The sequence below is a fragment of the Microcaecilia unicolor genome, chromosome 1 (assembly GCF_901765095.1).
Source record: "Microcaecilia unicolor chromosome 1, aMicUni1.1, whole genome shotgun sequence".
NCBI classification, from domain to species: Eukaryota; Metazoa; Chordata; class Amphibia; order Gymnophiona; family Siphonopidae; genus Microcaecilia; species Microcaecilia unicolor.
In genome coordinates this window covers 636598103-636623492 of record NC_044031.1, presented here as the reverse complement: position 1 = coordinate 636623492, position 25390 = coordinate 636598103, and the positions used below count along the sequence as shown (strand labels likewise).

The 25390-nt window shown below is 49.0% G+C and overlaps 1 protein-coding gene across 1 annotated transcript in view; it reads left to right on the top strand.

Moving 5' to 3' along the window:
• Positions 1 to 25390, top strand: part of LOC115460715 (olfactory receptor 1052-like) — a 96116-nt gene that overhangs the window by 1426 nt on the left and 69300 nt on the right. The gene's annotated exons all lie outside the window — the stretch shown is intronic.

Genomic DNA, 25390 nt, shown 5'->3' with positions numbered 1-25390 from the left:
GAATTTTTTGGGATCTTGCCAGGTATTTGTGACCTGGATTGGCCACTGTTGGAAACAGGATGCTGGGCTTGATGGACCTTTGGTCTGACCCAGTGTGGCAATACTTATCTACTTATGTACTTATCACACCAAACATGCTGGTCAATCGCCTGTTGGCAAGGAAAGTCATCTCCTTCCATGGGTGTGCCACACAGATATACATTTCTGGTGCATCTGTAACTACTGAGTGTTTCCTTCTCAAAATGATGGCATATGATTGCTATGTGGCAATCTGTAGTCCATTGCTTTAGTCAGTCATCATGTCCAGAAGGGTCTACCTTCAGTGGGTCACAGGTGCTTATACTAGATAATGAATGCTGCCATGCATACAAGTAGCACATCCCAATTACCGTTCTGAAGATTCAATGTGATTAATCACTTCTATTACTACTACTACTACTTATCATTTCTATAGTACTACTAGATGTATGCAGCGCTGTACACATGAATATGAAGAGACAGTCTCTGCTAAAAAAGAGCTTACAATCTAATCAAGACAGACAAACAGGACAAATAAGGGATAAGGGAATTACTAAGGTGGGATTGAAAAAAACATATATGGGTACTGTACAAGTGAATAGGGGTTAGGAGTTAAAAGCAGCATCAAAAAGGTGGGCTTTTAGCCTAGATTTGAAGACGACCAGATATGGAGCTTGATGTTTTGGCTCAGGAAGTCTATTCCAGGCATATGGTGCAGCAAGATAAAAGGAACAGAGTCTGGAGTAGATAGTGGAGGAGAAGGGTATAGATAAGAGAGATTTACCCAATGAATGGAGTTCCTGGGGAAGAAAAAGATTGGTGAAGACACAAAGGAAATCTACTGTAGCAGCATTTAATTCTCGAAAGGGCGACTATGGTAAAGTGAGGGAAATGGTTAAAAAGAAGCTAAAAGGATTGGATGCAAAGGTTAGGACTTTAAATCATGCATGGACTTTGTTTAAAAGTATCATCTTGGAAGCCCATACCAGATGTATTCTACATATTTACACAAATAGAAAGAAGAGCAAGCAACAGTCAGCATGGTTAAAATGTGAAGTGAAAAATGCTATTAAAACGAAAAGAACATCTTTCAAAGAATGGAAAAGAATCCAAATGAACATAAAAAGAAGCATAAGGTCTGTCAAGATAGATGCAAAGCTTTGATAAAGTAGTCTAAAAGAGAATATAAAGAGAAACATAGCAGAGGCAAAAACTCACAGTAATAACTTTTCCAGGTGTAAGCTATTATAAGAATAAAATTATGGTATGCATAGACAAACGTGGTTTAATGGGACAGAGTCAGGATGGGTTCAGCCAAGGGAAGTTTTGCCTCACCAAATTGCTTCATTTCTTTCAAGATATGAATAAACATGCCAATAATGGTGAGTCAGTTAATAGAGTGTATCTAGTTTTCAGAACCTTTTTGACAAAGTTCTTCTTGAGAGACTCCTTAGAAAATTAAAGAGCTATGGGATAGGAGGCAATGTTCTTTTCTGGATTAAGAATTGGTTACTGGCCACAAAATAAAGGGTAGGGTTAAATGGCCATTTTTCTCAATGGAGATGGGTGAATAGTGGAGTGCTTTAGGGATCTGTACTGGGACCAGTGCTATTTAACATATGTATAAATGATCTGGAAATCAGAATATCAAGCGAGGAGATTAGATATGTAGATGACACAAAACTATTCAAAGCTGTTAAAACACATGTGGACTGTGAAAAATTACAGGACTACCTTACGAGATTGGAAAACTGGGCGTACAAATGACAGTTGAAATTTAACGTGGACAAATGCAGAGGAAGGAAGAATAATCCAAATTATAGTTAATTGATGTTAGGGTCAAACTTGAGAGTCAGCATCCAAGAGAAAGATCGAAGTGTCATTGTACACAATACATTGAAATCTTCTGCCCAGTGTGCAGTGGCAGTCAATAAAGCAAACAGGATGCTAGGAATTATTAGGAAGGGATGGTAAATAAGATCAAGAATACTATAATGCCTCTGTATTGCTCCAATGTGCAGCCTCACCTTGAGCATTGCATTCAATTCTAGTTGCCGTATTTCAAAAAGGCAAAACCCTGCTTTCACCAATCACTGGCTTAAAAAAACCTTCCATTTTTTAAATATATAAATATATCCATGTCTGTATTCTTTTTCTTATTAACTTGTTAACATCCAGCTACTTAGCTTAAACAAATGCAGAGGTCTCCCTGATATTGGCTACCATTTTGCAGTGCCAAACTGCTGCTTCAAGGGGTGATAGACTTTCATATTGCTGTAAAACCAAACTGGATGTTAGTACATTTATTAAAACTACTTTTCACTATTATGTAATACTATATTTTACCATTTTGGTTACTATTATATAATATTTGCATTATATTAAAACCAATAAAAAAAACTTGGAAAAAAACCTACAAAACATCTTCAAAGTTCTATACTATATACTCACTGCTCTCTTGCTTATTTCAACCTTACTAAGCACTTTTCAAAATCACAGCTTGGCATTTTTTAGTCAGTACTTATACCTTTTTATGACCAATGAAAAAATAGCTGGAATCTCTTTGGCTCCATTCATTTCGTACCTTCAAAAATTGTTACTGATTGGCTGGACCTCAAAAATTAGAAAAAAACATTCAATATTCAGATTTAAATCCCTGGGCTGCAAAGTGTCCAATTTAAAAATCCAATACTGTTCTCTTCTCAAAAGTTGCAGGCGATGATCTCTACCTTCACAACTTGATCTATTGCAACACATCTAAGTTTGTCAAAAATATGGGAAATGATATACTGCCTTTCTGTGGTATTTTGCAACTACATTCAAGGTGGTTTACATATATACAGGCACTTATTTTGTACTTGGGGCCATGGAGGGTTAAGTGACTTGCCCACAGTCACAAGGAGCTGCAGTGGGAATTCAACCCAGTTCCCTAGGATCAAGGTCCACTGAACTAACAACTGGCTACTCCTCCACTCTTCCACTACTTTTCCATATGTTTTTGAGCAATGCAATGTTCAGCTAAAGGTGTTTCTCTGATGTTTCTGTGCACTGCACTGCAATGTTCAATAATTCTTGTTTTCAGTTTCCTTGACCTCTGCCTGATATAAATCTTTGAACAAGGATGTTGTATACAGTACACTACAAACTCTGAATCACAGATGGTTTGAGTATTTCATATTTTTTCTGATCTCTGGGATTCACAAACTTTGACAGTGTAGATGTCATCTTACAGATGGAAGAGTTGTTAGGGACTGTGACCCTTCACCAAACCTTCTACTACAATCAAACTACTTTGGGGAGGTGTAGGGGATAACAATTCTTTTAAATTTCTACCCCACTTATACCATAACCCAAAATATTCACTAATCAAGTGATCAGCATATACACTTCTTATTTATTTTTCTATTTTTATTTTATGTGTTCTTGTATCCCACTGTTATCCAAAAACAGGTTTCAGTTCAAAGTGGCTTACAATTTACAGTTAGGTGAAATTACAATTATGGTCCCTTTATCTTCTTGAAAGTTAAGTGCAAGAGAAGACATTGTTTATATATATATATATATATATATATATATATATATATATATATATATATATATATATATATATATATATATAAACAAACATTAGAAAAAGAAAAAAATATATAAAAAGTTATTAAAATGGATGGCAGAAGATTTTTTAGCCAGTGATGGAAGTCAGCCAGGCTTAATATATTTTTGACTATGTAATAACTGAGGCTTTTCTTTCCTACTGATAAACTTACTTTTTTTTATAGGTCATAAGAACTGTGTATGCTGAACACTTGATTACTGAAGTTTTTGGCTTATAGTATAGATTTACTTTACTCCTCTTCATTAAATACGCCAGTCTTATCCTCTTCTCAGCAAACACTGGGAGAGTTTTCAATACATTCCAGTGTGTCTTTAAAATCTTAGCTATCTGCTTACTTCCAGCTCCATATTGTAAGACACAAGTAATCATTTCTTCATTTAATTCCTTATCTCTCCGTTCTAAACAGAGGAGTTCATGGTCACTGAATAATGCTCATTTATAGGTGGTCTTCACTGTCAGCCATTGACTTACTTGCTTGCCTACTAGCTTACTAGCTTGCTAACTCATCAGCCATTGACTTACCTGCTCTCCAGTTTCTCCCTGCTGGTTCCTGTCCTTCTGCATCAGTATGCTCCAGCCCGCCTGCTAGCTTGTCAACCATTGACTTGCTTGCCTGCCTGCTAACTTGTCAGCCCTTGACTTACCTGCTCTCCAGCATCTCCCTGCTCGTTCCTGTCCATCAGCCCCATCATGCCCCAACCCGCCTGCTAGCTTGTCACCATTTATTTACCTGCCAACCTGCTAACTTGACAGCCATTGACTTACCTGCCCCCCTGCCTCTTCCTGCTCGTTCCTGTCCATCCGCACCAGCTTGCTCCACCCTGCCTGCAAGCTTGGCAGCCACTGCCTCACTTGCCTGCCTGCTAACTTGCCAGCTACTGACTTACCCACTCTCCAGTCCATCAATCCCTCCAATTCCAAGCCTCCGGCTCTTCGCTCTATCTATCTGCTTCTCACCTCAGTCACTACACTTACACCTGTCACACCGCAATCAGCAATCACTACCTATGGCCCCTGTCCACATCCTCTTCCTTGCCCTGTCCCTTCCTAATCTTTTTCCCCTCCCCTTACCGCCGTCCACCGCTGGAACTCATTGCCAACCTGTGTTCCCTCCCGTCCTGCCCGCTACGGTAATACCCTATTCACCCCCATCCCTCACCACCTCACCATCTCTCTTGTCCCCCTCCTCCTTCCTAGCCCTTAATCTCCAACACCTCCTTCCTACCATTAACCCTTCACCATTCCTCCTAAGTGCACCCCGTCTTCGTCGCCTTCGTCGCCCGACCTCCCCCACCCTCCTCCACACTCTCTTGCTCCTCCTCCTGCTATCCGCAGGAGACATTAATCCTAATCCAGGCCCCCCTCACCTATCCTCCTCCTATCCATGCAAACGATTTCGTGATGTCTCCAACCTCGTCTCTATTCCCCTCCTCCCCCCTCCTCCCTCCCCTTCTCATGCGCCTTGTGGAATGCCCACTCGATCTGCAACAAACTGCCCTTCACCCACGATCTCTTCATCGCTTGTTCTCTCCAACTGCTCGCCCTAACTGAAACCTGGCTCTCCCCTGACAACTCTGCCTCAGTCGCGGCCCTTTGTCATGGAGGTTATCTCTTCTCCCACACTCCCCGCCCAGATGGCCGCGGTGGAGGCGTCGGGCTACTTCTCTCGCCCTCCTGTAGTTTCCAACCCCTCCTCCTACCGCAGTCTCACTGCTTCTCGTCCTTTGAAGCTCACTCCATCCGGCTATTCTACCCATTACCACTCAGAGTTGCAGTCATCTACCGCCCCCCTGATAAGCCCCTCTCTTCATTCCTTACTGACTTCGACGCCTGGCTCACCGTCTTTCTTGATCCCGCATCTCCATCCCTCATTCTTGGTGATTTTAACATTCACGTTGACAACCCATCCAACTCCTACGCTTCTAAATTCCTCACTCTGATATCCTCCTTTAACCTCCGACTATACTCTACCACCCCTACTCACCGTGATGGTCATTGTCTCGACCTCGTTCTCTTCTCTTCCTGCTCACCTTCCAATTTCTGCACCTCAGTCCTTCCTATTTCAGATCATCACCTAATCACCCTCACTCTTCATCACCCTCCCCCTCAACCTCGCCCAACTATAACCACTGCCTTCAGGAATCTCCAAGCTGTCGACCCCCCTACCCTATCCTCTCACATCTCCACTCTCTTCCCTTCCATCTCATCTTCCGAATCTGTCGACACGGCTGTCTTACCTACAATGAAATTCTCTCCACTGCTATGGATACCCTAGCACCCTCTGTCTCTCGCCCCACTAAGCGCATTAATCCTCAGCCCTGGTTAACCCCTTGCATCCGTTACCTTCGCTCCTGCACCCGCTCTGCTGAATGACTCTGGAGGAAATCTCGCACCCTGTCAGACTTCACCCATTTCAAATTCATGCTATGTTCCTTCCAGTCCTCCCTATTCCTTGCCAAACAGGAATATTATTCTCAATTAACCAATTCTCTTGGCTCCAACCCTCGTCGCCTCTTCGCCACCCTCAACTCCCTACTTAAAGTACCTTCCGCTCCCACCCCCCCTCTCTCTCTCCTCAAACACTAGCTGACTACTTCCGCGATAAAGTGCAGAAGATAAACCTTGAATTCACTTCCAAGCCTTCTCCTCCCTGTGACTTCTTAACCCACTCCCTCAAACAACCTAACCTGGCCTCCTTCTCCTCCTTCCCTGAGATCACCGAAGAGAAAACTGCTCACCTTCTTTCTTCCTCTAAGTGCACCACCTGTTCCTCTGATCCCATTCCCACCAATCTGCTTACCAACATCTCTCCTACAGTTAACCCCTCAATCTGTCACATCCTCAACCTCTCTCTCTCCACTGGCACTGTCCCTGACACCTTCAAGCATGTTGTAGTCACACCACTTCTCAAAAAAACATCACTTGACCCCACCTGTCCCTCCAACTACTGCCCCATCTCTCTTCTACCCTTCCTCTCCAAATTACTTGAACGTGCTGTCCACAGCCGCTGCCTTGACTTCCTCTCCTCTCAGGCCGTCCTCGACCCACTTCAATCCGGCTTTCGCCCACTACACTCAACAGAAACAGCACTCTCTAAAGTCTGCAATGACCTGTTCCTTGCCAAATCCGAAGGTCACTATTCTATCCTCATCCTTCTCGACCTATCTGCCGCCTTTGACACCGTCAATCATAATTTACTTCTTGACACACTGTCCTCATTTGGGTTCCAGGGCTCCGTCCTCTCCTGGTTCTCCTCGTATCTTTCCCAACGCACCTTCAGAGTATTTTCTAATGGCTCTTCTTCCACCCCCATCCCGCTCTCTGTTGGGGTCCCTCAAGGATCTGTCCTTGGACCGCTTCTTTTCTCGATATACACCTCTTCCCTGGGCTCGTTGATCTCATCACATGGTTTCCAGTACCATCTATATGCTGATGATACCCAGCTTTACCTCTCCACTCCCGACATCACAGTTGAAACCCAGTTCAAAGTTTCGGCCTGCCTTTCAGACATCGCTGCCTGGATGTCCAACCGGCATCTGAAACTGAACATGGCAAAGACTGAGCTCCTTGTCTTTCCACCCAAACCTTCTTCTACTCTTCCCCCACTTTCTGTCTCTGTTGACAATGCCCTCATCCTCCCCGTCTCTTCAGCCCGCAATCTCGGAGTCATTTTTGACTCCTCCCTCTCCTTCTCTGCCCATATCCAGCAGACAGCTAAGACCTGTCGCTTCTTCCTCTATAATATTAGCAAAATTCGCCCATTCCTCTCTGAACAGACCACCCGAACCCTCGTCCACTCGCTCGTTACCTCTCGTCTTGACTATTGCAACCTTCTCCTCGCTGGCCTCCCGCTTAGCCACCTATCCCCCCTTCAATCTGTCCAAAATTCCGCCGCACGTCTTATCTACTGCGTGAACCGATACTCTCATATCACCCCTCTCCTCAAGTCACTTCACTGGCTCCCGATCCGCTACCGTATACAGTTCAAGCTTCTCCTATTGACCTTCAAGTGCACTCAATCTGCAGCCCCCCATTACCTCTCTACCCTCCTCTCCCCATATGTTCCCACCCGTAACCTCCGCTCTCAGGACAAATCACTCCTTTCTGTACCCTTCTCCACCACCGCTAACTCCAGACTCCGCCCCTTCTGCCTCACATCACCTTATGCCTGGAACAGACTTCCTGAGCCCATACGCCATGCGCCCTCGCTGCCCATTTTCAAGTCCTTACTCAAGGCCCATCTCTTCTCCCTTGCTTTTGGTGCCTAACCACCTTCCCATTCCTGATACCTACACTGACTACATAGTTTTTACCTTTAGATTGTAAGCTCTCTTGAGCAGGGACTGTCCTTCCCCATGTTTAAACTTGTACAGCGCTGCTTAACCCTGGCAGCGCTATAGAAATGCTAAGTAGTAGTAGTAGTATTTATTTTTAGGATAGCCTCTCTATAAAAATCTGTTCCTCAACCTGCACATTTCTGAGGCTTTTTCCTTCCTGATATAGAGATATTAATAATTCTTTCTTACTGGTGAAGGATATTGAACATGATTTTAGTGGTGCATATTTATAGTGATTTGTTTGACTTCATTCCTCTTTTGGGGCCCTGTTTACTAAGGTGCGATAGCATTTTTAGCGTGTGCACAAAATTAGGGTGCACTAACTGTGTAGGCACCCATAGGAATATTGTAGATGCCTACACAGTTAGCGAATGCTAACGGTTAGCACATGTTAAAAGCACTCACGCACATCTAGTTTGGCTTAGTAAACAGAGCCCTTGGTGATATATAACCAAAAGTCCATCATGTTTGGCTGTCTATATGTGGTTGGCACTGTATATTATGAACCATTCTCTACACTTTGGTTCAGGGTATGAAAAAGACAGAACTGACAGGCCAAAGTCTGAAGTGACACTAACTTGAACTCCAGCAATGGAAAGAGCTGAGACACCCTTGTGGTGATGAGAATAAGGAAGGGGGGGGGGGGGGGGGGTTGAAGGTGCAAGGCCTGCAAGTATGGATTAGCGTTGTGTGGCAACCTGGTGGTGCAGCTGTTTTGGAGAAATGTAGAAATGGAAAATTCCCCTGAAAGATGACTGTGCTTACTAGGAACAGTAAAGCTAATTTAGACTTTCTCAGAAATAATAACCAACATATTAGCCTAGCTAGCCAATTAGTAAAAACCTCTATATTATACTATCCAATAGGTATTAACCACTGCATTATAATATGTATTAACTGTTACCTGTATAAAACTGCATGTACCAGATCTTATCTGGGGGAGTCTCAGATGCAAGCATCACGGCTGTGTTGTGGCTCTGTGACCCCCCTATGAGAAATTAGCATTTGTAATTGTAACTTTCTCTTGGTAAGTAATACAATTTCCGACTTCACTTTCTCATGAGTGTAGCCTTCTATTTTGTCTCTCCAAAACTGTTATATTATATACGATAGTTTGGAGAGAGGGTGAAAATACTAAACACCACTGGTCTTTCAGCACTCCACAATACTAAGTAGTGGATATTTGGGACACTGGAGTGTAAGTGGAAAGACAGTGATAATCCTAGAGTGGTAAGGGGCAGCCCACTATTAACAGCACAATGGAGGCTTGCCAACCAGTATTCAAGCATGTGATGCTGTTTCCCACACAAAGTGGTGGGTGCTGCTCTAGCCACCTTGTTGAACAGACTGGATCAAACATGCAGGTCTTTATTGTCGTCATTTAATGTATTACTCTGTTGCATGATAGACCTGGATGGCAGTCAGCTTGTAGGCATCAGAAGAAAGGTAAAAAAAAAAGCCATGCTTGTGTAAATGGTTGGAAAAAATGAAAATTAATCTGTGTCCCCTTTAAAGGGGCTTACCGGGGCTCCTGGGTGGTCTTTTGGGACACCCTGGTCTGCTCCGGGGTCTGCTGGGCTGCTCCGGGGTCTGGTGGCACTTTGGGGCCTTTTAAAATGTGACCCGGGGTTTTCTTTTTGACCCTCCGGTGGGTCTGATGCAGGGCCGCCGAGAGACTGGGCCGGGCCCGGGACAGGGCCACCCCCGGGCCCCTCCCCGAGGTCGCCCCCCCCCCCCCGAGGTCGCCGGGTCCCCCCCCCCACCCCTCCACCCGCTACCAGGGCCGGGCCCTCTGCACTAACCTTAGCGCCTCCCTCACCTTCGCGCAGCAAGCAGCAGCAGACCTCCTTCTGTGCTCCGCCCTCGTGGATGTTACGTCAGGCGAGGGCGGGACACAGAAGGAAGGAGTGGCCTGCCGCTGCTTGCTGCGCAAAGGTGAAGGAGGCACTTAAAACTCATTTCTGGGAGCGACGGAGGGTGGGTGGACCGGATGATGGCGGCGGCGCCGGGCCACCTCCGGAGGCCCGGGGACTTTTGTCCCCCCTGTCCCCCCCTCTTGGCGGCCCTGGTCTGATGGTCTTCGGGCCATTTTTGGCCCATCTGGGGGCTTCCTTCATTGGTGGCCAGTGTTCCAGGCTTCCCCAGGCTTGCTCCAGCGTTTTGGGTCCCATTTCGGGACCGGAACAAGTCCTGGGGCTGAAGAGGGGCAGGAGGCAGCAGCAGCATCCAAAAACATGGCTGGCGCAAGTGGCGCACCGCCACGAGTGAAAGGGAGCCAGGAGGAGAAGAGATTGGCCGGCTCCAGGCCTGTTTGCTGACATATGCGCGATTAGAAAAGGGATGGAAAACAAGCATGAGGATGTTATAATGCCGATATATTGCTCCATGGCAGTGGTGTTCCTAGGGGGGCTGACACCCGGGGCGGATCGCCGATGCGCCCCGCCCCCCCAGGTGCAGCGCGACCCCCCCCCCCCCGGCGAAAGAACCCTCCCTCGGGTGCACACCACTGGGGGGGGGGGTGCCGCGCGCCTGTCCACTTCGTTTCCATGCTCCCTCTGCCCCCCCGCCCCCCCCCCCTTGGTACTCCACTGCTCCATGATGTGACCGCACCTGGAGTTTTGTGTTCAGTTCTGGTCGCCTCATCTCAAAAAGATATAAAGGAATTGGAGAAGGTGCAGATGAAACAGGTGGGAAATCAGGAGACGAAAGGCAAATTTTGGTTCCAAACAAGGCAACTTTATTGCTAGCAAGTGAACAGCACCGAGTAGCCTCGGGACACTGTGTGTCATAAATCATCTGACGCTTACATTTATACTTCCCTACTGGGCCTGCGCATTTGGCCCCTTGCACGTCACAACTGTCATGCGCAGTAAACATTTGTAGTTCTTACAGTACAAAATTGTAGTCCCAGTACGTACACACGTCATAACACTGAAATGATACTGGCAAGAAAAACGAAACTTAGCAGCTTATTCTTCACACACACACAATGCTCCTTTCTAGCACAGGAGATAAGGTTCGGCTCAGGAATGCAGGGGGGTGTCAGCACCCTCCAAGGTCGTCTATTCAGATGGCGTTGCTACAGGCAAGCTGGTCTTGTATAGGCCTTGCAAACTACTGTTACAAGCTATATGTCTAATAGCCCTGCATTCTGTCTGTACATTAGTAAACAGCAAACTTCTTTTGTTAGTAAACAGTAAAACTGGATAAGGCACAAATGTCCAGTGCAGTAATAAGGTGTGGCCAAACAGCCAAAAGCAGAGGTAGAGTGCATAAGTAAAAGTCCATCAGTAGGCACAAAACATGAGGTTGTCCTGTTGCTCAGTAGTATTCAGGTAGTACCGGCGTTCCACCCCTTCATTCCCCCCTTTTGATACTTGAACATCCATTCTGGTGGAGAGTATCACCTCCATGAACCCTGAAAAGGAAAGAAAGGACAAAGATAGTTAGCGAGGGAGGCAACAAGCGAGCCCTAAGCCCTTGCGCAGCCGTTGGTTGCTTCGCCGGGGTTGAGACGGAGGGCCCCTAGTGGAATCCCCCCCCCTTTGTATCCGGTCTTATGCTGACACAAGGGTAATGGCCCCTTAAGTAACTCAGGAGGTGGTGCACGTCAGCCACAAGGTGCTTCATCGTCAGCTTCATCAGACTGGGGAATGGGGGAGTACATCTGGAGAGCCATAAGTTGGGCAGCAGCACGGCGATCAGCGATGCTTTCCATGGTGGAGCGGAGACACCTGAAAACTAAGGGGAGAGACAAAGGTATTATTAGGCAAGACAGCAAGAACAGGCCACCCATGACGAGGAGGCCTTGCAGGCTCCCGGAGGTTGGGAGCCAGCTGGTGAGGGAGGAAGTCCAATCCCACGCACTGTTCCAGGTTTGGACGGGGACGTGGGCTAGTTTGACCATCCGGTCAGTTATTTCCCTGATGACATGGCTCTGGTCATCAATCTGTAAGCAGCAATTACTGAGGTTAAACTTGCCACACACCCCGCCCTCCTGGGCTAAGAGGTAGTCAAGAGCCAAGCGATTTTGGTAGACGGCGGTAATGAGCTTAGTGTTCTGTCGAGCTAGGATATTGAGGGCCAGGGCCGAATCGTTAGTAAGGATTTCGAGTACGGCCTGTAGGCGAATAATGCGATTCAGCATGTAGATAGGGGTGCGGTACCCGTATGTACCATCTTCAGCCCATGTGGCCGGTCCATAGTAGTGAATGATACGTTCAGGCGGCCACTCGTTGTCCTTCCAGTCTCCAATCTGGACTTTGGGCTTGATGATTGGGAAAGACCGTTTTCGTCGGGCAGGGTTATCAGGCCCCTTTTCCACGTATAGGGGGATACCCAAAGTTTCGCCGACTTGTATGGGCAGAAGGAAAAAACTAGGTCGGACCGTGCCCAAGAGACAGGTACCGTACCAGCGGGTCGGGAGTTGTTCATAGGCCCTGCGTCCGCAGATATAGTAGTAGCCCGCCGGGGCTACCCACTTGAGGGAGGCGTTCCCTCCGTATGTCCATGTCGTGTTCAAGGTGGGTTCTGTCCAGATAGGCTCCGGGGCGGGCAGGTTGTCCGTTTGCCACCAGGTCGTCCGGCTGCCATTATACTGAAGAACCCCCGTACAAGCAGAGTCTCCCACTGGTACAGAGTAACGCTTCGATGGCGCTCGACTAGCGCAGAGGGTACCTATGATATTTGTTCTCAGGGCCCATTCGTACGGCTTCGGCCGTTGGGGAAAGGTAATGTTAGTGGTGTTGAGTGCATCCCATGTGTGTTGTCGGATCTCTCTCGCTTCCCAGGGCCATTGTTCACCCATGTCGGTGCCTCCACAGACGAAACAGTTGGCAATTCCGAGGGAGAGGGCGATGTTTTCAGCCAAATTGAGGAACATATTTCGGGCTTCTGGGGAAATGGGGAATTTAGTCTCGGTCTGCTCAGCACGAGCAATTTCATCAAATACGTCTTGGTAGCCGACAACAGTAGTCTGGTAGTGCGTAGGAGGCTTCGTTTCGAGACTCTGATATATGGTAATATAGGTCAACGGATCCATTCCTCCGCCGTCAATGCCGAGGCCCCACGTTCCTCTCCAGGGCATGTCGTGTCCTCGGATGGGCCAGTCTAGGGACACATAGTTACCAGAACCCCGACGAAATTCGCCCAGGCCGGCGCATCCGGCATATCCTCCTCCCGTATAAGCACATACTCGGTCCCAGCCCGAGGCTCGAGTGTCGCCGGCGCATGGGAGCCACACCCACGGGGAGCAGCATCTCATGTCTGGACTGAAGGGGCAGACATACTTGTGGTCCTTAACGTATGCCTCTCGCCAACTCTGGCTACCACACTTGCGAGACCAAGGGTGCTTGTCCATGGCGGCACAGACGTCGAAGGTGAGGGTTGCTACAGTTTGGATGCCACCGACAAGGATACGAGTGGAATTAATGTAATACAGAATGCCATCTCCCTCGACTCCCGGAGGTCCGGCCACATACGCAGGGAGTCCTACGCTGAGGGTGACATTGTAGTATCTTGGTTTGGTAGGGCTGTGGCAGATAGTGAGATTTCCTTGGAGGCATCTGTGGAACTGTTGGAGGCCATTCGGAGTGATGAGGGCACAAGTCGGGAGAAGCTGGCAATCGCCTTCCGGGGGCTGCGTCTGGTGAATGAGGGTAGTGACTAGGTGATATCCTCCCTCTATACGGTGGCGCACGAGGCGCAAACATTCAGTGCAATTCAGGCTCAGGGTGGCAGGATGATAGCTCGGAACTGCACACAGGAGAAGGAAGATGGTCAGCATTATATATGTGGTGGGAGGTATCCGAGCTTTTGCAGCAAGAAGATAATGAGGCCCACGATGAAGGCTGCGATAAAGAGAGAGCCAAAAACGCAGTGGGTCCAGAAACTGAGTTCCTGTTGCTGGGCAGGCATGAATCTGGTGGTTCACGTCTTTCTTAGAGTCAGCCGTAATGGAGCGTCAGGATGTTGGTGCGCAGTCCAACGCTTCAGGGTGCTGCTAGTGGGAGCAGCAGGCTTCAGTCGGGTCCAATGTATCCACACTGGGCTTCCTGCAATTTTAACAGCGGTGGAGGTCGTTAGGAGAACAAGGGAGGGCCCCTTCCATCTGGGCTTTAGGCAGTCAGATTCATCCCACTCTTTTACCCAGACCTCGTCTCCCACCCTGAACCTGTGCGTAGGATTGGTGAGGACCAAGGGAGCTACTCTTTCAGTGTACTGCTGGATGTCTTGCACTACCTGGTGTAAGGCTCTCATCTGTTTCACTAAGGAACTCTCACCCTGTATCTGCAAGGAGTCGGGAAAGGAGGGTAGTGGTGGTGGCCTAGCATACATCATCTCGTAGGGAGTAAGGCCGGTAGCCTTGGGGGTACACCTAAGATGCAGCAAGGCCAGTGGAAGCAGGTCGGGCCATTTGGCTTTTGCTTCTTGGCATAGCTTGGCTAGCTGGTTCTTCAGGGATCGGTTAGCCCTCTCCACTACTCCACTGCTTTGGGGTCTCCAGGCACAATGCAACTTCCAATCGAGGCCCAGTCTGGTACTGAGCTGTTGTGTTACTTCACTAGCGAAGGCGGGGCCGTTGTCAGAGTTTATCTGCTTGGGGAGGCCGTATCTGGGTAGGATTTGATGAAGCAGTAGGGAGGTAACTTCTTTAGCCATTTCCGTTCTAGTGGGCTGGGCTTCAATCCATCCGGTGTAGGTACACACGGCGACGAGGATAGCTTTGTAGCCGCGCGCCGGGGGCATGTGTGTGAAGTCAATCTGGCACACATGGAAAGGGCTGGTGCCTCGGAGAACATGTCCTGGCATAGGGCCGGGCCCCGTTCGAGGGTTGTTCCGGGCACAAGTCGCGCATCGGCTGGAAGCGTTTTTGGTCCACAGGGATAGTTTGTTGATGTAGTAGGTCTTCTCAAGTAAGCGCCCCAGGGCGTCCCTTCCCAGGTGGGTGCGGTCGTGAGCCTCCTTGGCCACCGTCCAGGCCAGGGCTTCGGGTATCCATATGCGCCCATCCTGCAGTATCCACCAGCCATTGCATGACTGTAGACCCTCTTGTTGGGCCCATTCCGTTTCTTGGGGGGTGTAGATAGGGGTCTCCGTAGGGAGCTGGACGACGAGTACGGGGTCAGAAGGGTGAGAGGAGTAGGGGAGCTGACTTGCCCTTTTTGCAGCGTCGTCTGCCCGCTGATTTCCCCGGGCGATAGGGTCCGTTCTTCCAGTGTGGGCCCTGCAGTGCATCACAGCCACCTTCTTCGGCTTCCATACCGACTCGAGTAATTGGCAGATCTCAGCGGCATTTGCAAGTCCTTTCCCTTCAGCTGTCAGAAATCCCCTCTCCTTGTACAAGGCTCCGTGCACCTGGAGGGTGAGGAAAGCGTATTTGGAGTCGGTGTAAATGTTGACAACTTTTCCTTCAGCCCACAGGAGGGCTCTGGTGAGGGCGATTAGCTCCGCTTTCTGGGCTGATGTTCCGGGTGTCAGAGCCATAGCCTCGATCACATGGTCCTCAGACACCACCGCATAGCCAGCTCTTCGAATTCCCTCTATCACCTGGCTGCTTCCATCGGTAAAAAGGGTGATGCCCCCTTGCCAGGGTTGATCCTTCAGGTCAGGTCTGCTCGAGTGCACAGTGGCCATTACCTCTTCACAGTCGTGGAGTGGTGGTTCAGGGGCCGGAAGGAGGGTGGCAGGATTGAGGTTGGTCGTGTCCAGGATCCGCACCTCCGGATTTTCGCACAGGAGGGCTTGGTATTTGACCAATCGGGAGTTGGTCATCCATCTGGGTCCGTGGCTCTCGAGTAGGCCGCGGATGGTGTGGGGTGTGGTCACAAAAAGTGTTTGGCCGAACGTGAGTTTATTGGCCTCGTGTATCAGGAGACAAGCAGCCGCAATGCTTCGTAGGCAGCCCGGCCATCCTCGTGCCACGTTGTCCATGCTCTTGGAGAGGTATGCTACAGGGCGTTGCCAGGTACCGACCAGTTGGGTAAGGACTCCAAGTGCCAATCCCTTCTTTTCGTCGATGAACAAGTGGAACGGCTTAGTCACGTCTGGCAGTCCGAGCGCTGGGGGGGCCGCAAGGGCATCCTTAAGGTCCTGAAGGGCTTTCAGTTCGCTTTTCTCCCACCGGAGATCTTGGCCCTCGAGTTCAGGTCCTTTCAGTTTGGCGTACAAGTCTTGGGTCAGGACAGCAAAATTGATGATCCAAATGCGGCAATATCCAGCGGCTCCGAGGAGTGCCCGTAATTCCTTCTTGTTTGCAGGAGTGGGTTGGTTGCGGATAGCTTGGGTTCGGGGGATACCGAGCCTTCGGGTTCCTTCTCGGAGGCGAAACCCCAGATACTCGACTTCGATCTCGCATATCTGTGCCTTCTTGCGACTGGCCCGGTACCCCTGGGCTTCCAGGGTCTTCAAGAGGTAAAGGGTAGCTTCTGCACAGTCCGTGTACGTTTCACGGGCCACCAACAGGTCATCCACGTATTGGACGACCGGCCCATACTCGTCCTGATACGTCTTCAGGTCCTGGGCGAGTTGGTCGCCGAAGAGGGTGGGCGAGTTCTTGAACCCCTGGGGAAGACGGGTCCATGTATATTGCTGCTTGGTTCCCGTCTGCAAGTCTTCCCACGTGAAGGCAAACAACTTTTGGCTGTCGACAGCAAGAGGGATGGAAAAGAAGGCGTCCTTCAAATCAATGACACTGTACCACTTGGTCTGAGATGGCACTTGGGCTAGGATGGAGTATGGATTCGGTACGAGGGCAACTATGTCGGCTACCTGGTTGTTGACTTTCCTCAGGTCCTGGACGGGTCTGTACTCGGATGTTCCTGGCTTCTTAACGGGCAACAATGGGGTGTTCCATGCGGATCTGATTGGTTTAAGGACTCCCTGTTGAAGGAGTTTCTGTAGATGTGTGTGCATACTATGCCGGGCTGCATAGGGGATGTGGTATTGTCCTTGGTTGACAACTTGAGCACTTGGTTTGAGCTCAATCCAGATGGGGATAGCGTTAACGGCCAGTCCGCCGGGGTTCAATTCTGCCCATACATCAGGCACTTCATCCATTATGGCTCGCCTCTGCTGGGCGAAAGGGGTGTTCTGGTCGTAACGGCAGTCGCCGGGTCCTACAGTTGGGGGAACGTGTAGTCTCCATTCTTCTCTTACTGGACAGATAAGTGTCACTGGCCGATCTTCAAAGCGAGCTTCCACTTCACCCGTAGTCTTGAACTTCAAGGTGGCCTGGAGCTTACAGAGTAGGTCTCGACCAATCAAGGGGACCGGGCATCCAGGGATGTGTATGAACTGATGGGACACCATCGTCCCTCCGATCTGGACTTGGCGCTCTTTGAGGAGGGGGGCCGCAAGGGATTTCCCGGAGGCTCCCACAATTGGTATAGTTTCTTTCGTGGCTGGGGCTATGGCAGTGGTGATAACAGATCGCTGGGCCCCCGTGTCTAGTAAGGCCTTCATAGATTCTGTCCCCACCCGAATTTCCACCAGAGGGTCAGTGGGGACTCTGCCCTCCCGGTTTCTTCATGCTGTGCTGTCTCGGGTAGCGTCCACAGCCATCTGCCATTCCCTCCGGTCATCCCGTCCTCTCTCTCTTCGGCCCCTTCCACGGCCTCGCCTAGGGGCCCCCGTGCGGTCGCCGGTCTCCTCCTCTCTCTGCCGGTCCCATGATTCCTCTTCTCTCGGGTTGTCCCGTATCTCCTCTGGACAATCAGCCCACCAGTGTCCTTCTTGTCGGCAATTTGCACACTGGTTACGCCCTATGGGGGACCGCGTTCCTCTTGTTCTCCTGCCCCTCCCCTTTGGTCTAGACCTCATTCGTTCTTCCAGCACCGTGGCCAACACATCTGCCTTCTCCCGCATCCGTCTGGTCGATTCCTTCCGGGCCTCCACCTTCTCCTCCTGGTCGCGATATCCGAATACGCGATCAGCTATAGCTTTCAGTTGGCTTAGGCTCATCCCTTCGAACCCCTCCGTTCTCTGTAGCTTTCTTCGTATATCCGGTGCTGACTGGCTAACAAAACTCATAACCACGGTTGGGAGGTTCTTAGGGTCTTCGGGATTTATCGGGCTGTGCCTTCTGAATGCTTCCATAAGTCGTTCAAGGAAGTCCCCTGGACTCTCGTCCTTTTGTTGGACTACACTGTGGATTTTTCCCATGTTGGTAACCTTCTGCTTCCCCTTCTTTAAGGCGGCCAGGTACGCCTGCTGGTATCGGCGGATAAAGGTTTGGCCTTCGGCGGTTCGGTAGTCCCACGTGGGAGCAGCGATGGGCGCCTCCGTTTCTATTAGGTTCTGTAAGTTGGCATGGGCCGGATTCGCATCCCGGACGGCTTGTTCCATATTTTGTTGTAGAAGGCGGCGTTCTTCAGTGGTCAGGATGTGGGCGCTCAACTGCCTAAGGTCTGCCCAAGTCGGGTTATAACTGTATATAATGCCTTCCACCAGCTCTATCAACTGCTCGGGTTTCTGGTCGTAGGACGGCCCATGGAATTTCCAGTTATACAAATCGGCACTTGAGAAGGGAACGTGGCTGTAAACTGTTGATTCAATGGGCTGGCCCCCCCCTTCCGCCGGGTTAGGGGTATAGGTGGTGGACTGTCGAACTGGGAATAAGTTGGCGGCCTCCCCTTTCTTACTCGCAGGGAGGGCATTTCGCGGACTCGATTGGGGGAACCGAGTAATGTTCTTCACAACCCGTTTACTCTTCCGTATGGTTGCGGGGCCAGGTGACTCGGGTGAGTCTGGACGGGACGTCTCCCCGGCATCCGACTCTGACCCGGAAGTCTCGGCGTCAGCGGGGCCTTCTGCTAGGCCCGTAAGGTCAGGGTACATAGGAGCATAGGGCGGCGGCGCAATGTCGTCTTCGTATGCTTCCGCCGTAGCAAGTATCGGGGCTTTTGGAGGCTTCTTCTCGGCCGAACCCTGAACTTTCCCTGCGGTTTTCTTTGGGGGTTTTTTCCTAGAAAGTGTGTTGGTAGTACTGGGCGTAGTTCCTGCCTTGACTCTGGTAGCAGGGGGCGTGGTCTCAGTGGCTTCAGTGCTAGGGGCGGTAGGCCGTATGGGGGCGGTCCCTGCGGCCTTCGGGACGGCAGCGGTTGCCGAGCTTTGGAGAGCGAAGGCATGGGTCGGCAGGGTTCTAAGTTTGGTTTTCCGGCCTTTTCTCTGCCTTACCAACATAAGGGCGGCCTTTTCTACCTTCCGTTGGGCCCAAGCCGGCGGATCCCGGACTACATCCAACCACGCTTCTATGTATGGAATGTCCTCGGGACAGCCTGGGTTTCCCTCAATTATAACAATATTCATGACCGCCGCCACTTTTTCATACTCGAATGACCCTTCCGGGGGCCATCCAGCAATTCCTAGCCCTGGCCACATAAATTGACATCTCTGTATTATCCCGGCCCTGCTACATTTATCTAGGTCGAACACTTCGCTAAAGTGTTCCGTCATTAAATCTAACGGTGAGGACCCACCCCCGCCCATCCTAACCTGAGTGCCAAAGGACAGGTGACGGACAAAGGGGGAAAGGGGAGGTGGAGGAGTAAGGGGTCTCGTTCCACCAGACACAGAAGGGTCAACACTCGGCCTGACCAGGACGCGGTCGCCCGGCCTGGAACTGCAAGCCCATTCACACACTCTCATACGCCACAAGAAACCCTCCCGTTCGCCGCTCGGTTTCGTCGTCGGAGCCTAGTGAGTTTCGGGACCTAGTCGGATACCAATAGTCCGTATTAGTCACTGGCTAAAAGAGGGTGATCACGCCTCTTCTTCGGTCCTTACTGGGCCGGTCACTACGTAGAGTATACTCGCCTGTCCGCCGGGGTCGCAGGCTGCGCCGTCGTACGCTTCTCTCTGAAATGGAAAAAGGTGCCTTGTCGGAACCACACAGCCCCCTCCACAGTCAGGCGGAGTGGATCGGCCCTCCTCCGGGAGATGGACGCTGAAATCAGCGGTGGCCACTCACCACCTTCTCAGGTGGGGGTCGATGACCCGATCCGACCGCAGTGGGGGAGGGGAAGAATATAATCCGATTCCCCTTTCTACTTCTGTCCCATCTGGGTCGCCAATGAAACAGGTGGGAAATCAGGAGACGAAAGGCAAATTTTGGTTCCAAACAAGGCAACTTTATTGCTAGCAAGTGAACAGCACCGAGTAGCCTCGGGACACTGTGTGTCATAAATCATCTGACGCTTACATTTATACTTCCCTACTGGGCCTGCGCATTTGGCCCCTTGCACGTCACAACTGTCATGCGCAGTAAACATTTGTAGTTCTTACAGTACAAAATTGTAGTCCCAGTACGTACACACGTCATAACACTGAAATGATACTGGCAAGAAAAACGAAACTTAGCAGCTTATTCTTCACACACACAATGCTCCTTTCTAGCACAGGAGATAAGGTTCGGCTCAGGAATGCAGGGGGGTGTCAGCACCCTCCAAGGTCGTCTATTCAGATGGCGTTGCTACAGGCAAGCTGGTCTTGTATAGGCCTTGCAAACTACTGTTACAAGCTATATGTCTAATAGCCCTGCATTCTGTCTGTACATTAGTAAACAGCAAACTTCTTTTGTTAGTAAACAGTAAAACTGGATAAGGCACAAATGTCCAGTGCAGTAATAAGGTGTGGCCAAACAGCCAAAAGCAGAGGTAGAGTGCATATGTAAAAGTCCATCAGTAGGCACAAAACATGAGGTTGTCCTGTTGCTCAGTAGTATTCAGGTAGTACCGGCGTTCCACCCCTTCACAGAGAAGGGCAACAAAAATGATAAAAGGGATGGGACAACTACCCTATGAGGAGAGGTTAAGACGGTTAGGACTCTTTAGCCTGGAAAAAAGGTGGCTGAGAGGTGATATGATAGAGGTCTACAAAATAATGAGTGGGGTAGAGTGGACAAATGTGAAGCGTTTGTTTACACTTTCTAACAATAATAGAACCAGGGGACACAAGATGAAATTAGATAGTGGTAGGTTTAAAACAAATCGGAGAATGTTTTGCTTTACTCAGCGCGTAGTTAGACTCTGGAACTCATTGCCGGAGAAGGTAGTGATGGCACTGGCCTTGCTGAGTTTAAAGAGGGTCTGGACAGATTCCTGAAGAAAAAATCTATTGATCATGATTAAATTTGGGGGTTTTGCCAGGTTCTTGGGGCCTGGATTGGCCGCTGTTGGAGACAGAGTGCTGGGCTTGATGGACCTTTGGTCTTTTCCTAGCATGGCAGTGCTTATGTACTTATGTAGGTTTAAAAAACACCGGTAGGCCGCAAAACCAAGCCTGGGCCTCAATTTTTGAGCTGCCCAGGCTGAGTTCCAGGCCTTTCTGGGGTTTTGGGGGTAAACATCGGAAAGGACGTCGGAAGGGGACTGGGACCACAAGAAAGCAAATTGACCCCAGGATGGATGTTAGTGAGGCAAGGTAAGAGGCCCTATGGCCTTATTTTATTTTAGTTTAATTTAGTTTAATTTTTGAGTTTTTTGTAGTGATTTTTGTTGGGCCTTCCCTGAATATCTTAAAATTTTTATTTTTATGGTTGGGGGGTCTAGGGGGTCTGCTTAGATGGACTATATCCTTTAAAAAAGGTTAAAGTTAATTTTAATGGGGTTTTGGGGGGTTTTAGGTGCGGAGCGTCCTGCGCTGTTCTGAGAGCGTTTTTTAAAATTCTGACGATGGCATTTAGGAACGCACGGGTTACCTAACGTGTAAATTTTGGTTAAATTCTGTTAAATTTTAGTGGGGTTTTCAGGGGAAAATAGTACAACACAGTGTTTATTAAGGGTTAAAAAAAAAAAAGAAAACATGAACTGGATTCAGTCTAATGTGACATAGATGTTGGTATCATTTTTATTTGAATGTGGAGTGATTTATATTATTTTTTGTGTTAAAATCCCTTTACTCTATTGATTTTAATGGGAAAAGTGGATTTCAAGATGGGGCTGAATTGTACATTCTAAACTGTAAACGTTAACTGACATTCTGACAGCCAGCATCTGATTGGTCCTGACGGGTCAGATGGCCAAGCTGTGATACTGTTGCTAGGGGAAATGAAGCTGCTTAGTGAGTGAGAAGAGCTTGAAGGAGACAGACCTGTATGTTAGTGGTGCTGCAGGTGTGTGGTAAATTTGGGTTGATAAGTGTGAGAGAAGCTGAGACACTGGAGAGTCCTCTATGACAGATGTGGGTAGTGTAAGAGAGTGAGGGAAGATACAGACACTGGAGAGAAAAGTGTATGGTTTAGAGAGTGAGTGAAACTGGTTATGAAAGAGCAATTACAAATCATCAATAGCCTTCTCATTAGTAGGTTTAAGGGCTGAATTAAATTACTATTTGTAGGCAACCCTTATGTTCAGTTAGTATCTAGGCTGCTGCCTAGTGTCTGTCCCTTGGATTGGGAAATGAGTACACAATCACATTTGTTGGTTGAGAGATCAAGGCCAGGACTGGCTTACACAGGGAGGCTGAATAAATCATTTAGACTTTTTATTAAAGTTCTCCACACAAATAACTCAGCCAACAAACCAGTGGCAGCCAGACCTGACATTTTGAGTGGGCCCAGAGCTAATATGGGCAGGCACTATGTATATAGGTATGAGTAGCATTTCTTAGAATACTCCTAAATAATGCCTTAGAGTGCACTCGATGAAGGATTTCTAATAAACAGTCTGCCCAACAGCTGTCCAGTATCAACATAAACCACATACATACTAAGAGCCTATGTAGCAAACCTTAACACCACCAATTCTGAACACACAAATACCATTAACAGTACTTTTAAAAAGGCAGCAGTGAATATACACAACAGCAATACGGGTCCCATTGGAAAAGTCAGACTGATATAGACCCCACACAAACCACATGCCAGAATCTTCGTCAATTACAGAAAAAAGGACCAAAAATTGAAATTGTCCAGTAGCCCAGCATCAGCCCAGCCCTTCCCTACCACCCATCCCTCCCTGTAGCCCGACATCAGTCCTACCCTTCCCTTACTATCCTCCATTCCATCCATCACTGTAGCCCAGCATCAGCCCCACCCTTCCCTTCCCTACTCCCCTCATCCATCCCTATAGTCTGACATCAGCCTTACCCTTCCCTACCCCCCATCCATCCCCATAACCCTGCATCAGCCCTTCCCCACATCCATCTCATACCTAGGCATCAGCCCCACTCTACCCCTACTCCTCCCCTGTAGCCTAGTGTCAGCCCTATCCTACCCCCTACCCATCCCCCCATAGTCTGGCATCTCCCCCAACCTGAAGCACACCACTGCAGAGCCCACCCCCACCCAGAAACCTGTCTACATTAAATATAAAGCTTTTTTTATGTTAACTTGGGCACAGAAGAGACCATCCCCACCCAAAAACCCACCAACATAAAAAGATTTGCAGATTTTTTTTTATTTTAACCCGGGCACTGACTGCACTCCCACCCCCAAGGTATATTTTTCCTCTAGGCAGTTTAGAGTCCATCCCCACCCATAAACCCACCAACAATAAATACCTTTTTTTCCTCTTGAATATGAACAGCCCACCCCCAGCATTACATTCACTGTACATGTTGAAAAGTATTTATTTTACCTGGGCAGCTGGTGGTGCATGTGGTGGCAGAGTCAGAGAGCTCTGCAGACTGTGCTCCATATGCTGGCTCCTGTTCCTGTTTGGGACCATGGGGAGTGTTGAGGCCTGACTCTAGGGGTCTCAACTGAAGGCTGACCCAGGCAGCAAGGGCCCAATGACGTCTTCTCCAGCAGTCCAGCTACTGCTGGCACAGTGGAGGAAACATGGTGGCACTGGTAAGCACAGACGTTTCCACGCGGGGCCAGCCTGCACATTGCGGGTGTACTGTGGGGAGTAATGCAAGGCAGGCGCCCTGAGGCTGAGAGTGAGAACGATGATGGGAATGAGAGTAGCAGAGCACAGCGGCAAAAGGTAAAAAATGGATACAGCGGGATCCTCGGGATCCTCCCGGATTCGATCTAAAAACCTTTAAAAGTTGATTTTTTTCTCTGCCCAGTCATTTACATATGGACATATATCCTCCAAAATACAGCGGCGCGGTGAAACGCTAGAGCGGCTGACTTCCTGACCCTGACCCACACTAGAAATAGTGGCTACCGCAGGTAGGAGGACTAGACTCTGGAGAGTTGCTGTTTTTGCTGCTGGCTGCGGAAATGCACGTGGCTGAGGCGGGGCAGAACTGAAAGGCTGTGCACTCTCACTGCAGCCTAATTGGCACTTAGAAGACTGGCACCGGATTGGAGGAGCAGGACAAATTGGGTGGGCCTGAGCTGAGATTGGGTGGGCCTGGGCCCACCCAGACCCACCCGTAGCTATGCCCCTGCAACAAACATGTATTTTTAACTGAACTAGCAATTTTACTGAACTTCTTGCAACTCAGTTAGTAACGGAACAATAGCAACGCATATAACTCACAGGAAAACTACAATATATGGAGGGGCATAATTGAATGGGGCGCCCAGGTTTTCCTGAGGACGTCCTCGCAAGATGTCCCGTCGAAGGGTCGGGGACAGGGCCGCTGAGAGCCGGGGCCGGGCCCGGGACAAGGCCGCACCGGGCCCCCACCCTACCCGAGGTCGCCCCCCCACCCGAGGTCACCGCCCCTCCTCCACCCACTGCCGGTCCCTCTGAACTAACCTTAAGCGCCTCCGTCTTTTCACCTTCGCAGCAAGCAGCAGCAGGGCAGACCTCTCCTTCCTTCCGTGTCCTGCCCTCGCAGACGTTACGTCATGTTAGGCTCACACTGTGTCCTCAGCCTGACTCCTAGCAACTTACAAGGTTACATCCACCCTATATGAAAAACATACTCAGCTGCAAACAAATGTTATGAACTGTCAGTTCTCAGCTCCTGAGAAAGCAATGATTGTTACACAAGATGCTGAGTTAGTAGGCTAACATGTGAGAACCAAACTGACAGTACAGGCCTTAGGCCTAGCCCTTAGTAACAGGCCTAAAAAGAGGAAAGAATATACAGAAGATATGACTGAGATCTACAAAATCCTGAGTTGTACAGAACGAGTAGAAGTGAATCAATTTTTTACTCGTTCCAAAAGTACAAAGACTAGGAGACACTTAAGGAAGTTAGATGGAAATACTTTTAAAACAAATAGGAGGAAATATTTTTTCACTCAACGAATAGATAAGCTGTGGAACTCTTTGCCAGAGGATGTAGTAAGAGCGGTTAGACGTATCTGCATTTAAAAAAGGTTTAGACAAGTTCCTGAAGGAAAATCCATAGTCTACCATAGTATTTGTAGCAAGGAATGTTGCTACGATTTGGGTTTCTGCCAGGTACTTGTGGCCTGGATTGGCCACTGTTGGAAACAAGATACTGGGGTAGATGGATCATTGATCTGACCCAATATGGCTACTATTATGTTCTTAGATCCTGGTGTTTAAACACT